The following is a 16,429-nucleotide window of genomic DNA, read 5'->3' as shown; positions in this document are numbered from 1 at the left end:
TTCGGTATTAACTATGGACATGGAAAGTATTAATTTACAGACATAGTTCACTATAAAGTTATTCCTTGCTTCTAGAATTATGCCATGTGTCGGTGGAAGCCCTTTCTCATACCTCAGCGTCAACTACACTGGTAAGTTTACATAGTGGCACCTTGGGAAAGCTGGGACTTTGTTCGAAGCAGCATTTCAAGAGTGTCGGTCAAATTCTAAACCTACTTTGTCTTCTTAACAGTTGTTGAGTTTGAAATTAACATATCCTCATAAACGCTTCTCGGCCTTTTGGCTAAGATCATTCTTTTCAAGATCTGTTCTTTTCGGGAATGCTGATACACACCTGACGATGATCACACAGTCACAGTCCCGATGCAAGGGGACTGGGGCTGAGAGCGGATCAGTCGTTTGGTAGTTTTGTTTTCGTGCCCAGGTTCTTTCCTGGGTGACTTTTTCTTAAAAAGTATCCTCATAAACGTGATAGTCAAGTTACTTACAGTACTGTAGCTTAATGGTATGTAATGAACGATTTCATTGGATTCCCAATTTTATTGGCTCAATACTTTTCTACTTTAGCATTATACACATGCATCACTTTTACATTCAGAGCTATAAATGTTAACACTAATTTTCAATGTCAGTGGTGATTATTGGAAGTGGAACAAGTACTACTCAAGCTAGCAAGCTACATTGGTTTGGATAATACAGGCGCCCAAATCTAAGAAAAAGACAATACAACAATGCTGCTGAATTGGACCTGACTCCAAATTGCACTGTAACATTTTTTTGGGCATTTACAACATCAAATACTGATTGTACGTAAACTTGAAATATTCAGTTTCTTTTCTACAAGTTTGCTGCACATGTTAAAAAACATATCCGACCTAGTAGTCAAGTAATATAATTTCTTCTGCATCAGTAATAGAAGGAAAGGTGGAAAGTTTAACTATTTTAGGTACAACTTTCATGCAGACATAACAGTAATATAATGACAGCTTTCACCATGTTTACATTCTTCTCAACTCCACAATAACATAGATGTTTATATTAAGGACTATAAGTGGTTAACATGAGAACATGAACCTGTTCAAATAAGACATTGTAATTGCTGTGCATACAACTGCCAACAGTGTGAATTACATCTGCATTACCTCAACAACGAATACCGTCATATTACCCAAGAATAACAAAATAATTTATTACAGATTATTAGTTAATTACTATGGATTGTAAATGAATTATTATAGATTCTTAATTCATTATAACATTGTCAAGGACTTTTTACATATTATTTCTTATTATTTCCATGATTTCTTATGGATTATGAATGTTAAATTCTGACCCAAGATATGCACATTAACCTCATCATGTCCCAAAACATATGTACGTACAACAAATGCTGTTGTTATAAAGAAAATAAAAACCGAAATGCCACTATTGGAATCTGGGCATGTTTTGTTTAAAATTGTTATATATGGTGTATTCATCAGGTTGAACCAACAACTTTCAGCATGGAGCAGAGTAATATTCCATTGATGCATGTGCCGCACAGGATGTCTACTTTGACAGTGTTAAGAAGCTGTGCTAGCAGCACATCTCTGTTACCATCACCAGCAGTGTCTGTGTCAAGATAGTACCAAGCAACCAACATAGTACACACTGAGTTAACCAACCAACTACCTGTGCAGTTTTGAATGCATTGGAGAGGGTATAATATTGGGGACATTGCTTCTGTATTGCCATCATATATGTCCAACTTCCAAACATTTTCACCTTCGATGTCCTTTTCATCAGTGCACAGCATGTGTGCATTTCTTTACGCGAGTAGGTGAAGGAGTTTCCCCTCGTGAAACACTTTATCATGATCCCTCTAATTATAGACAGGACCCTAGACACCCACGAGTCCCATGCCAAGCCACATTACAGGTGAATGGATAAATTCATTGATATGCAGATTTTATGTTCTGAAAAACTACATTGTTATTTTTTTTCCGGTACTTATTGTGTATAAATGGTGTTTGGTAATAAATCTTCATTACCTTGCAGGTTAGGTAAATTCATCAGCACATGTATCCAAGGTTGTAAATGTTGAGAAGCTCAAGCAAGACAAGTGTGATGGCAATGTTAACTACCAAGAAGCCTTGTTTTTGTGTCACTTTAATGCTTAGCAATGCAAGAGTGAGTTCTGCTAGGCTCTCAGCTTCATAAGGACGCTTTCAGAGCAGATAAATGAACTCTGCCTTGTCAAAAGCGTCAACCTCTGTCATATTCATGAACCATATGCACTTTTACAGAAAAAAGATCAGTGATGCAATGTTTACATTCATCAAATAGTGATAGTTCAGTTATTCATCCACTTAATGTCAAAATCAGTTTGACTCGTGCGTTTTCATCTCTAATCTACATGTAAGCATTCCTGTCATGAATACCTCCGTTGAATGTGAAATCAAAGGTCAATACATTGTGCATTTTACCTCTTTTTCTACAGGTAAATATTTCTTTAATGACTAGCTGTGTACATCGTACCGTACCCAACAACTTCCATTGATAGCAAGAGAAAGTAGAGCTGCGAGCACCAATAGCGATCCTCCAGTAAGTTCAGACTAGGATATTTCACTGTGCGAAAGTATGTATCTAGGTGTATCATAGTAACTTGTGACACGGTCTTTGAATCCCTATATGCAAAGCCAAAATATTGTAGGCAATATCGACCATCTTACTGTAGCTCAAACTTTACAGCACAGCCGGTGCAGAGACATTCTTTTCAATATTCAATCAAACAGTTTGTAACAGATATAATAATAATAAGCAAATATTTATATAGCGCTTTATGCAAAGGCCTCAAAGCGCTTAAATCAAGTACACAAATATGCAAGACAAATCACTGTAAATTTTGGAATAAATGTGTTTTTAAGAGACGCTTAAAACAGTCAACCGATGGTGCATTGCGAATTGAAGATGGTAGATTGTTCCAGAGATATGTTTGATACCAAGTGAAATCTCAGCATTGATATATATATATACTATATGATATGTTTACAGCTTTTTTAAAGCATTGTTATTGTTAATTTTAATTTCTATTTATCTTAAATAATAAACCAAATTCTTCTATCATGAACCAAAAGTTTTGATGTCCTTAAAAATAAGGTTTTCATACAAAGTTAAAAACAGAGAGTAATACTGAATGTGATGTTGATGTTTACATTGTAAATGTGTGATGAGCAAATTTCTTGGGGTTTGGGGGTTATGACATCCATATTATTGTGGATGATTCACATTGTTTCCAGGTGAGAACAAATAAATGTTGACACCATCTGCAATCATGGGAGTTGTGTCTTCCAATGTATCTACATGGTTGTCTGAAGCACTATTGCAAACTGTAGCAAAGCTGAAAACTTGTGAACTTGTTCATCATTGCGCCCTGCAATACCAGTGCAACTGGAATGTAATTGGTAGTGGATTTGAACTTATTCCTTACTGAAGCATGTAGTAAAATGCTAACTTATTTCATATTTATCATTGTGTGTTTTTAGGTTCATACCGACAACATATTTAATCTTTGTGTTCCTAAATTCCATACAGAGACATTGGTCATACATTGATGTTTGACAGTCATATCATACGTATATTCTATTGGTTTATTGTGTCATCAGTATGCCTGGTCTTTTAGAGGTAAATATCTAAGTTAGATGTGGACTTGCATTTAACATTTGTAGTCATTTTCCACGATCACTCACTGTCCATATCATTGATATCTGCGCAATATAATTCAGCAAACAGGGAACATGACAAATCCTTCTGTTGTAAGAATAACATTTGATTACATAGCATTAGTCCTAACCTGTTTATAACAAATATTATCCATTTGGCAATATTTGAAGCCAAATTTGATAATTGGCTGTCAGTCTGTAGCAATGTTAGCAAATTAGAATTCTATTAAATTTGCAATGATTGGAATAATTAAAATGAAACATTACATATTTTCAATAAATGTCCGATCAGCCCAGAAGAGCAACAATTCAAGTGAACCGTTGGACAAATTCAAAGGTGATTTAAACAGATGGGCTAATGGCCATTGACTAGTATGATTTTAATTTCATTATTAAAAATTATTTTCGTCTCACACGTTATACTGTTTGAACTAGAAATTCACACCTTTACTTTATGGCACTTGGCAGTGTGCTGACTGTGTAACCACCTTCATGTGTGTAATGTTCACAAAGTTATGAAATGTCTTAATATGCAACTAAAGGTGATATGTTAATATATATTTTGGAGAATGGGTCTGAATTGAAAATCTTACCCAAAATGTGTCACATATTATCTTTTTCAGGTAGTCTCATTTCCTCAGCTGGAGAGTGCAAATGCTATGGAAGGAGATGACAATGATACCATTCCTGTTGTAACAGATTCTGACTCAGAGGTAGGTATATCTTAATCCTGCATCATTTTGGTAGCTTGATCTATCTCTAATCCTCACCCAATATTATTTTGTCTTATTCAATATAACATTTCGATATCAGTCAGTCACTGAAAGAAGAATTTAATAATTTTCGAAGGTGCTGTGAAGATGTTTAGACCTATCAGTAAATTTATTAACAAATTTCAATGAGTTGTCCAAATTTTTTCTAACTTATTATGTTAACATTTAGTAACATATTGTGAAGAATTGGTCTGTAAATTTTGTACCAAATTAATAATTGTTCACTAAGATGATCTTTAAATTTGACATTAAGTGATATAATAATAACCGGTTGATTTACTGGAGTTCGTCTTTTGGACATTTGTCTGCGAAATCATCAATGCCACTATTTCAGCAATTTGATTCCAAAAATGATGGATTAATGACACCATGAATCTCTTCATTCGCCACAATATGATGTAGTGTGAAAGTACCTTCATTTCAACATTTGGAAGGAAATTGAGAATATACAAAGAGCCTAACTCATCACTTGGTTGCAAATTCTGAAATGAATTTACAGATGTTTCTTTGATATTATCACTTCCTTTGGTGATTGTATTCATAATTTTGTCACAAAGTTAGAATGTTACAAGTTCATGTGTAAAATACAAACAAAAATGCTGACACTGTCAAAGTCAGCATGTCAGAGCAAATCTCAATGTCAGTTGCATTACATATTATGTGAGTGCCAGTCTTCCCATTGCTCCACATGAATGGTTTGTGTTCAAATCTTTCGATTGACACAACAAATAAGTGCTACTTCAGTTTTGTCTTCTTTCCCTCTAAGACTATTACAATGAGGTATTGTGGATATCAATACTATCTTAACTGAACATTTGTTTTGTAGATCTTATGTCAAGATGTGTGGAACAGCTGGGGCTCCTAACTGAAGAGAGGGGAATACTTGTCTCTAGGAGCACTATTCTCCAAGATGCTATCACCATGTATGCGATAGGAGACCTGGCACATCATAGACTGCATGTGACTTTCCAATGAGAGATTGGGGAGGATGTTTGTGGGCTCTCTTGGGAGTGCTTTACAATCTTTTTGGAGAGCTGTTGCACCAATGTCTTTCCAAGGTACATACAGTGTTGTGCCTTACAACTTTAAGACCAATGTCCCAATTGAGTTCTGCTCAGACGTGGCACGCCATTGGATCAATTTTGTTTACATGGCTTTGTTCTAATAAGGTACATCCCACCGCTGCTTTCAGATACTACAGTATCTTATTTACTAAGAGGGAAAATTCCCAGTCGGAGGCTCATCAGTGATAGCTTTCTACATACATTATCAGAGTCTGACAGTGTTGCTTACTCACAATAACATTCATTTAAATGAAAGCACCATTCTCCGCCCAATACATTTTTCGCCCAATATAATATGCAGCAGCGTAATACAAGTAATAAAATGAGATTTCTGTTATAGAGCGACCGTATTTTGCAATGAACTGTATGGGCGAAGGAATGGTGCAGGCGCATCCAACAGTTTGGACTAGTGTAAGCCAACAGGAATTAAATCAAGCACTTTCCTCAAGGCAGGTCATTTCAAAGATTTTCATTGCTGCACTGAGACCTGACTATAGTGACTTTGGCAGTTGGCTTTCGTGGAGTGCAGACGTGTTTTTCGCTCTCGCTCTCCATCTGATACAGCTACTATCTTACCTTACTGTACTGTGCTATACTTCCCGCCAGGCGGGTGTGTGCGTTTGTCGTATATAGTTATCGTATATCGTTTTAAGTTTAAACCTGTCTTTATAGTTTGTTTTTGTTACTCCTCTGTGGCCTAGCCACCTTCGGTATCATGGCATCGCGCCGTGATTCGAAAATTGTTAAGTTGACCTTCACCGGTGAACAAGCGGTTCCACCGGTGCAAGTTTTTAGTATTTTAAAGAGTAAGGGTGTTGTTGTGCCTGGAGAGGTTGATGCTTTACAAGCTCTCCAGGGTCGTAATACGTATGATCTACGTTTTACCAGTGACGTGACCCGGCAGAAGGGTGTCACGTTGCTGAGTGGGGTTGAAGGTTTGACAGTTACTCCATACGAACGTTCCGTATGGGTAACTGTCATCCACGTAGGATTAGAGGTGCGTCAAGAACTTGTCGCAACTGTTTTAGGTCGGTTTGGGGCTGTCAAGGCTGTTAAAATGTGCTCCTACGCACAGGCCCCTGGGGTGTTCAACGGGCACCGACAGGTTCGGATCGACCTCAAGCAGGACATTCCCTCCTTCCTTTTTATTGCCGGGCATAAAGCTCACGTGCGATACCCCGGTCAGCCCCGTACCTGCTTCAGGTGTGGGGAGACCGGGCACGAAGCCAAGGGCTGCCCAAATAAAAAGTGTGGGCGCTGCCTTCGTCTTGGGCATGATACCTCTGCTTGCCCAAGCGAAGTTGTGTGCTCACTCTGTGGGAAGGAGGGACATGTCTTTCGCGCTTGTCCCTCCTCTTATGTCTTTATGACAAAGAGTGGGGGTCAAGCAAAGGCGCCAAGTTCTGGCGCACCTACTGCCCCGGAGGAAGCTCCACGCAAGGAGGGGGAAACGGGTGAGGATTCACTCTCCGCACCTCCTTCACCCTCCCCCGTAGTTGCAGACCCCAACCCCGTGCCTGCACCGAGAAAGTCTCCACCAGCTTCCCCCATCAACCCCGTGCCCGCACCGTCTCCACCACACAGCGAAGCGGACACGGGGTCTCCACCAGCTTCCCCCATCAACCCGTCCAGTTCCGTCCCCAGTCCGCCGCCGGTATCGCCAGATCCGGAGACTCTGTCTGACGACGACTCGGTCGTCGGGTCCCCGGAGGCTATGTCTGACAGCGACTCCGGAGGCTCGGTGATCGTCGAGCCGAAACGTGCCACTGGGACGAGCTGGTACGACGAGATGGGGGAACCCTCACTGAAAAGGTCGGCCTCAAGCGACGACTCTGACGACGATATGTCGTCTAGAGCGCGCTTGAAGCTTACAGAATCGACGTCGGCGTAGTTTTGCCCCATTGCCCTCTCATGGCCCATACATTTTCAGTTGCCACTTTGAACGTGAATGGCATGAGGGATCATCGCAAGCGCAGTCGCATTTTCCAATATTGTATTTCAATGGAGGTCGACTGCGTTTGCCTGCAAGAAACACATATTTTGGAAGAAGATGTCCCTCTATGGGCTTATGAGTGGGGTGGTGGGCTGCATGCTTCGTTTGGTTCGTCTTCATCCTGTGGCACTGTCATCCTCCTGTCACCTCGTCAGGCGGGTTGTGCCACTAGGGTGGAGACGGATCACGAGGGCCGATTGGTTTGCATTCTTTTCAAGTATCCACAGGGTAACATCTCCCTCTGCAATGTGTATGCTCCCAATCGGCCTTCTGCTAGACGAGAATTTTTTAACACGCTGCCTTCCTTTGTTCCTGGTAGTGCACCATGTGTCATGGTCGGAGACTTTAACTGTGTCCCAGACTCGGGTCTTGACAGACTCGGGGCTTCTGTGTCTGCTAGTCCTGACGCTGGGATCACAGAATTGGACAGATTCACTTCGGCACACCTTTTAGCCGATGTCTGGAGGCATATGCACCCGTGTAGTACGGTGTATACGTGGGTAAGGCCTAACGGAGAAGATGCCTCCAGGATAGATCGAGTGTATGCGCCCGTTAGTTTTACATTTTCGGGTTGCGAGACGCTCAGCTGTCCGCTCTCTGACCATGACACTGTGGTAGCACGTTTTGTTTTGCCTTCCATTTTCCCCATCGGGCGGGGCCTGTGGAAGCTTAACTGTCGGATTCTTGGCGAGGCAGAGTTCCGCCAGGGTTTCGAGACCAGGTACAAAGGATGGCAAACATTGAAGCCGGCCTTTGCTTCTACATCCCAATGGTGGGATGATGTCAAGTTGCGCATCAAACGCTACGCAATTCAGTATTGCGTGACCCGCGCACGGCGTCGAAGAGAAAAATTCTCGAAGCTGTGCGCGGAGGTGAAGTTTGGCGACCCTTCGGCTGTCATCGCTTTGCAGACTTATCTCGATGAAAAGTACCACGGTGCCCGCGTCAGGGCCCGTGTCGAAGCGGTGGAAGCCGAGGAGCGCCCTTCACTGAGGTTTTACCAGTCCGTTAGCTCATCGGCAGGTGACAGACGCGTCCCGTCTGTGCGCGCTACTGATGGGACCGTGGTTAGTGACCCTCACGGCATTGTCCGCGTATATAAAGAGTACTATTCGAGTTTGTTTACGCGTGGCAATGTCGACTTGTCGGCACAGGCTGATTTATTGAGGGGAATCTCAAAAACCGTTCCCCACGATGTCAATGATATTTTGGGGGGCGGAATAACCACTGTTGAGCTTTGGAAGGCGCTTTCGAAGATGAAGAATGGCAAGTCCCCGGGTTCGGACGGGCTTCCGAGGGAGTTCTACCGAACCTTCTGGGCAATAATAGGACCCGACATCAGAGCCGTCTTCGAGGACGCCTTCCAAAACGGACTGTTAAACCAAAGTCAACGTATGGGCATGATTACTTTGCTGCCCAAGTCTGGGGACCCCTTGGATCCCCGTAACAAGCGTCCGATCACCTTGTTAAATGTGGACTATAAGTTGCTGGCTAAGGCTTTGTGCAACCGCCTTGCACTGGCTATGCCGCATCTTGTGGGTGATCTCCAGACTTGTGCAGTGAAGGGTCATTGCATCCAGCAGAACTTGTGGTTGATGCGCGACTTGACCGACTTTGTTATTGAGCGTGATCTGCCATGTGCATTGGTGTCTCTGGACCAGCAGAAGGCCTTTGACATGGTGGATCGCGGTTTTTTAATGAATGTATTGGAGACGTTTCAGTTGCACCCGGTTTTTCGTAAATGGATTTCTGTTTTGTATCAGGAAAGTTTCAGTTCTGTTATCGTAAATGGGTTTTGTTCGGAGGGTTTTAACGTAGAGAGGGGGGTGCGCCAGGGGTGCCCTCTGTCTCCATTACTTTATGTTTTGTTTAGCGAGTCCCTCTCTCGTCTTTTGGAAAGGGACTCCAGACTTGTTCCATTCGTTGTGCCAGGGGGTGCCAAAGTGAAATGCGCTCAATATGCAGATGACGTGACATGTGTTGTTTCGAGTCTCGGCTCCTTTCGCGCACTCTCGCAGGATTTATCTATTTTTGAGAGAGCTACCGGGGCGAAGTTGAATCCAGAAAAGACAAAGGGCCTTCGTCTTGGTAGCTGGAGATACAGAGACTTACCATTCGATGCGTCGTGGTCGGATCAGAATATCAAAATTAATGGTATATGGTTCGGCTACGATGCACCTTGTGATGTCACCTGGAGCGAGAGGGCTGAGGTATTTGAGAGCAGACTCGAAACCTTTGGCACCCGCTGGCTTTCGATCTTGGGGAAAGTCACCGTTATTAATCGTTTCGTTTTGCCCATCTTGTGGTACCCGGGCGCGGTGTACCCAATTCCGCGTCGCGTCCTGGTGCGGTTGGAGAGGGCGATTTTTTCATTCATATGGTCTGGTGGTACAGAGCTGGTCAAGAGGGCGATATTGTACCAAAAACTGGAGAAGGGGGGACTAGGGGTGGTTCATCTGGGAAGTAAGTTAACTTGTTTGTTATTTAAGCAATTGTTTGTAGCGGTAACTGACCCAGGGTTGCCTTGTTCATATTTTGTACGTTTTTGGGGCGGGTTGCACTTGCGTCGATGGGTTCCGGCGCTGTTTAGCAACAGAGAACCGCATAGTAGCACACCAAGCAGAGTGGTGCGTGTCATTTGCTCCTCTCTTATTGAGTTACCCCCTGTTGACCTGTCACGGCCGGCCCTCGTTCTCAGTTCCTTGCGGGATAGGGCCTTGAATGCAATTTTTGTACAGGGACGTCATCCTGTCGAAGTATGGCGTTCGGTGCATTCAAGACTGAATGGTTGCAGGCTCCGTGATCTTGCATGGAGAATTGCACACGGTGCCTTGGTGAAAAGGTATCACTGGCGATTGGGTGATGGACTGTGCCCGAGGACCGGCTGTGACAGCTGTGACTGCCCATGTTTTTTGGCATTGCCCCTTTGTTTTGAACTTGTGGGACTGGTTTCAGTCCTAGACCGACCGTTTAACGGGAGACCGTTCCTGGTCGGTAGGACAGGGTTTTGTTTTTATATGGATTAGATCCTCCAGTTTGTTCCGTTGCTGTGTCGCAGCGTATTATTTATGTTTCTTCTGTCGTAAAAAAACTTATTTGGAGGAATAGATGTGATGTTGTTTTTAGGGGGAAATTTGCCAGTTGGCAGGCAGTCCTGGAGGCGGTGAAGTCTGACATTCGCCTTCAGGTCGAAGGCGATTTTCGCCGTTTATCTAGGGCTGCCTTTTTTGGACGCTGGTGTGCTGGGGAAGGGTGTTTTGTTTCGCTGCGTGCTGGTCGTCCTTTTGTAGTTTTTTAATATTTCAGTGGGGGGTTGGGCGTTTTGTCTCTGCAGGTCGGTGAGCATATGTACTTTTTTGGCTCGCTTGACCTGAGGTTCGTTTGTAAGCATGGGATGGTTTGGTAGTGCCGTTTGGCCGTGACGTTTTGTATCCCGTATGACGGGTCACGTAAAAAGCACAAGCACATCCAGGGGAAACTCAAAGAGATTATAACCACGGCTCTTTGGAAACCAACGCAAACACAATTGTAAATTCCTTTGAGAACGATCCAAGTTGGTCAACAATTGTCCGTGAAGGAGGTAAGCGGAGTTTTGTGCACGGCAGTTACAAACAAGCACCGAATAAGGAAAAATCAAGGAAAGAAGAACCGTTGGTGGGCAAGGCTAGCGAAACTGGAATTGCATCAGTAAAGCGACAACGAATCGCAAATGTTTTTGCTACAAGGTTTACACCGACCCTGAGGAACTAAAGACCTATCTTGAGGAAAAAGTTAGTCTAAAAGTTCCTTGTCAAAGTTCCTTGTACACGGCTCAAGAGCAAATACGCTGACTATTATAGTTCGTTTTTTATCAGAGCTGAATGTGATGATCCATGTTTGAGAGCAGGTTGATTGAACAAGAAATCTACAGGTAATACAGGTTCCCTCCATACATCAAATAAAACGGTGAAAATTCAGTTGAGGCATGAGGAGTACAGATCCATGAATCTTTATGGATCCTGATATTTGGCCTGAGGGTATTTATTTCCGCTGGTACAGACTGTAGTAATAATGACGACGACTGATTCATTTGATTACACCTTTAATGAGGTTTTAAACAACAAAACACAACCAGCAAAACGAACCCAAGTATATAACACGTATAAGGCAGAATAATGCATGGAAGGCCGTAAAGGTCAAAAACACCTACAGCTAAAATTAACAATATAATACAATATAATACAATAACACCACATTCTCCCCATCTAAAAGAGAAACCAGAAAAACACTTGACAACGTTCGACATAGAAGTATGTTAAAGGTCCAAACGATCAGGAGGTTTACCCTTCCTCGCTGAACGCCTTATGCTTAAAGTCTCTTTTACAGCCAAACTATCTTCAGCTTCACAACCCACTGGGATAGAGCTTTTTTTATCAACACTTGGGGCTTCCTCAGTCAAATCCCTACTATCAACTAAAAGTTCAGTTCCGTTTCCGCCCTTAGGCCCCCCCCCCTGAGGTCATTATTCTCTACCACACCAACAGGGGCTAGATGACGGAGTGAGACTGTCGATTCTCTGCCGTCCTGAAAACGGACATGAGCATACTGGGGGTTAGCCTGAATGAGCTCAGCCTCATCGACTAGTGGATCCGTTTTATGAGCACGAACATGACGTTTAACAAGCACAGGACCTGGCGAGCAAAGCCAGGAAGGGACAGAGACCCCAGAGGAGGATCTCCTGTGGAACTTAAAAAATCTCTCGTGTGGTGTTTGATTAGTAGTAGTACACACGAGGGACCGAACTGAGTGTAGGGCATCAGGTAGGACTTCCTGCCAGTGCTTAGCAGGTAGTCCTCTTGTTTCTAGGGCTAACATTATTGTTTTCCAAACTATCCCATTGTACCTCTCAGTTTGACCGTTACCTTGAGGGTTATAGCTTGTCGTTCTACTTGTCGTTCTACGGAGTTGGCAGTTCAGTTCTCGTGGAGTGCGGACGTGTTTTCGGCTGCTCTCCACCTTTCGTTGACCACACCTTTATTGTGTTTTTACGTTGGCCCTTGATTAGTTTACAGTTTGTTTTAGTGTAGTTTGTGTGTTTTGGGTTTGTTTCGTTTTGGTTTGTGTATAGGTGCGTGGCTTTGCCACACCCCTAGCTGTCATGGCGGCTCGCCGTGACAGCAAAATCGTATTGTTGAGTTTTTCGGGGGAGGCTAAGGTCGTCCCCGTACAAGTTTTTTCAGTTTTGCGTTCTGTTGGTTTAAAGGTCCCTGGAGAGGTTGACGCGCTTCAGCGTAAATCTCTCCGGGGTATGAATTGTTTTGATGTACGGTTTACCTCGGAGGCTGCCCGCGTCCGAGGCGTCCATGTGTTGGAGGGAGTTGAGGGACTGAAGGTCACACCGTATGACAGTTCGGTGTGGGTGACAGTCCTCCATCTCCCTCTGGACATGTCTGAACAGGTTGTTGTGCGGACACTGGGGCGTTTTGGGAAAGTGACCGGCTACGAGGAGCCGGAATTCCTTGAATGTAAAGGTGTCAAGACCGGGACTAGACGAGTTAGAATCGAACTCAAGTCCGATATCCCCTCTACCTTGTGGGCTAATGGGCACAGGGCCCACATTGCATACCCGGGCCAGCCTCGCACTTGTTGGAGGTGTGGGCTGGAAGGGCATGAGGCCAGGTTGTGCCCGAACAAGCGGTGTAGCCGCTGTTTACAGGTTGGGCATACCCTGGCCGAGTGTAAAGGGGATATCGTTTGCAACTCGTGTGGGAAAACGGGCCATCTCGCCCGTTTATGCCCAGACCGCTCATACGCCGCGAGAGTGGCTACGGGCGTGGTTGAAGCGGTCCCTGTCCCGGCCTCTGACACCGTACCACATGATGATCCTGTCATCGCCCCAGTGTCCGACACTAGCGCCCCGATGGAGGCTTTGTTCACCCTTTCGTGTCCGACCTCTCCCCTGACCGAGACTGCCAGCCTGCCCACTGAGGCAGAGCAGGGCAAAACGGCGGAGATGGTACTAGCGGAGTGGCACGCGGCGCAGGATGCCGCTTGTACTGGTTCACCGGTAGCTACGCCGGCTATCGCTGATACTAGTCGGGCCCCGAGTCAACCGGCCCAAGAGACATTAAGTGGCCCAGATTCTGACTCGCCAATGGAGGACTGCACTACAGCCTTATTAGTTGTGGCTAAGGAGTCCTCCGATTGGTTTGATGAGACAAAACAGGCCACTGATCTCATTGACTCGAGTGGCCCTTCCACCCTACCCGCAGCCGCTATACCGGACACGATGGTCGCTAGTGGACCTCCTGTTCCTGACAGGGAGGTCCACTCGATCAAGGTTGACGAAGAGTTAAGAACTCTGCTCCCTCGTAAGAAAAGGGGGAATACTGTTAGGGGCTTGAAAAGACCCGTATTGGGAAAATATCGCAGGTAATGCGCAAGCCTGTCGTCTGCTATCGGGACGTCGTACCCCGGATGAATTTTGGAGTTAGTTAGTTGTTTGTGTGGGGTGGGGGGTTTGTGTGGTCCTTACATAATATGGGTTGGGGGTTTTCTGTTTGTGGTTTGGTGTTGGCTTTTTGGGGCTGGTTTGTGGAGATTTATTGTTTTGGTTCTGTTAGCCTTTGGGTCCGTGTCCTTTTCACGTCACGTTAAACGCTATATTTTATACATTTGTGGGTTAGTGAGAGATTTCTGTTTGTGGGTTTTCAGTTGGGTTTTTGGTGGTTGTTACGCAGACTGGGATTGTTTTTGGTTTTGTTGACCTTTGGTCCGTGTCCGTTTCTTTGCACGTAAAAAGCACAGCTTGTCGTTCTACTACATGCCACACCCCTCAACATAAGAAATTCAGTAAGTTCCTTACTCAAGAATGCTGCCCCCCTGTCAGAGTGGATGTATGCTGGGGTTCCGAATAGGGAGAAAACCTGACAGAGGCAAGCAATAACTGTTGACGACGTCATATCGGAACATGGGAAAATAAACGGAAATCTTGAAAACTCATCGACTACTGTCAGAAAGTAAGTATTTCTATTGGTGCTAGGCAGTGGTCCCTTAAAGTCTATGTTGAGCCTCTCAAAGGGTTGAGTAGCCTTAACTAGGGGTGAATTACAAGGCTTGTAAAATCTGGGTTTGAGCTTTGCACAGACCTTACAAGCTGCTGTCATCTTCCTCACTTCCTCTATCCCGAATGGAAGGTTCTTCGATTTGATGAAGTGCCACATTCTAGTAACTCCTGGATGACACAACGCATTGTGAAGCTCAGCGAAATTGTCTTCTATGCTAATTGCCGAACAGAATGCTCTAGTCAATGTGTCGGGTGGAATGTTTTCACTTCCTGGGCGATAGACGATATCAAACGTGAAACACGAAAGTTCTATTCTCCAACGCCTCATTTTCTCATTCTTTATCTTGCCCTTGTGCTGAATGTCAAATACATAACTGACAGACTTTTGGTCAGTCGTCAGTTTAAACCGCCTGCCGATTAGGTAATATGACCAATGGCGGACTGCTTCAATGATAGCTAGTGCTTCCTTCTCAACTGCTGGGTGATTCTTCTCAGCTCCATTCAACGGACGTGAGAAAAAGGCGACTGGCCGTCCAGCTTGATTTAGTGTCGCTGCTATAGCTACTCCTGAGGCATCTGTTTCCACTTCGAAAGGAATAGTTTCATCAATTGCCGTTACTACAGAGTTTTCAATGTCTGCTTTCAGACGATCAAAGGCTTTCACAGCCTCCTCCCCCAAAGGAAATATGGGGGATTCAGTCAGTGGTTTAACTTTGGAAGAAAAGTTAGGTATCCAGCGGGCGTAATAAGCAAACATTCCCATACAACGTCGAAGGGCCTTCAAATTCTGGGGGATAGGCAGTTCCTTCAAAGGGCGGAGCCGCTCGGGGTCAGGTCGCAATTCTCCATCTTCAATTACATACCCTAGGATACTCAGTTGCTTAGTCGCGATAACGCTTTTGTTTTCGTTAAAGGTAATGTTCTTTCGACGAGCGGCATCCAGGAATTTCGCTTGGTTTCGTACTAATTCGGCTTCATTCGCACCTCCTACTGTTACATCATCTAGATAGGCAAACGTTGCCTCGAGGCCCTCTTCCTTGATAAAATTATCAATTTCTCTCTGGAAACAGGGAACTCCATTTGTTATCCCGAATGGGAGCCTAGTATACTGGTATAGGCCCCTATCAGCCTCAAAGGCAGTATATAGTCTATCCTCGGGCTGTAAGGGTATTTGGTGGTAAGCACTGCGCAGATCGAATGTACTGAAAACTTTGTACCGGGCGATACTGTTCACAATGTCATCAATGCGGGGCAGTGGGTAGCTGTCTGGCAGCGTATAGCGATTTATTGTCTCCGAATAGTCTATGACCAGCCGTTTCTTGTGGTTGTCGTTTTTCGTTACCACCACTTGGGCCCTCCAGGGTGAGTTACTTGGCTCAATTATTCCTTCTTTTAGCAATCGTTGGACTTCGCTACTTATGAAATGTCTATCATCCGCGCTGCATCGTCGAGACTTTGTTGCAATGGGTTTACAATCAGCTGCCAGATTAGCAAAAGGTTTAACAGGGTCAACCTCCATAGCGACTAGAGGTTCATTTCCCTGCTGGTCCAGCTTAGCATCGGCAAAAGCACACAGTACCAACGGAGGCAATGCGCCACCGTACTCCAAGATGACGCGTTCATGCTTTATTTGGAAATCTAGTCCTAACAGGACATCGGCGCAGAGATCCGACATAATATATAGCTGTGTTTTTGGATACTGCTGACTATTTAGCTCGATTAAAACTTCACACTTTTGAGAGGACTTTTGTTCAAAAGATGTGGCTGCCATACGAACTGACAATTCTGCTCGCTTCGCGGACAATCCGAGCTTCTCCACAAGATCAGGATGTATGAAGCTATCGGTACTTCCA

The sequence above is a fragment of the Apostichopus japonicus genome, chromosome 17 (assembly GCF_037975245.1).
Source record: "Apostichopus japonicus isolate 1M-3 chromosome 17, ASM3797524v1, whole genome shotgun sequence".
Lineage (NCBI taxonomy): Eukaryota > Metazoa > Echinodermata > Holothuroidea > Aspidochirotida > Stichopodidae > Apostichopus > Apostichopus japonicus.
Note: the sequence above shows the minus strand (reverse complement) of the source record.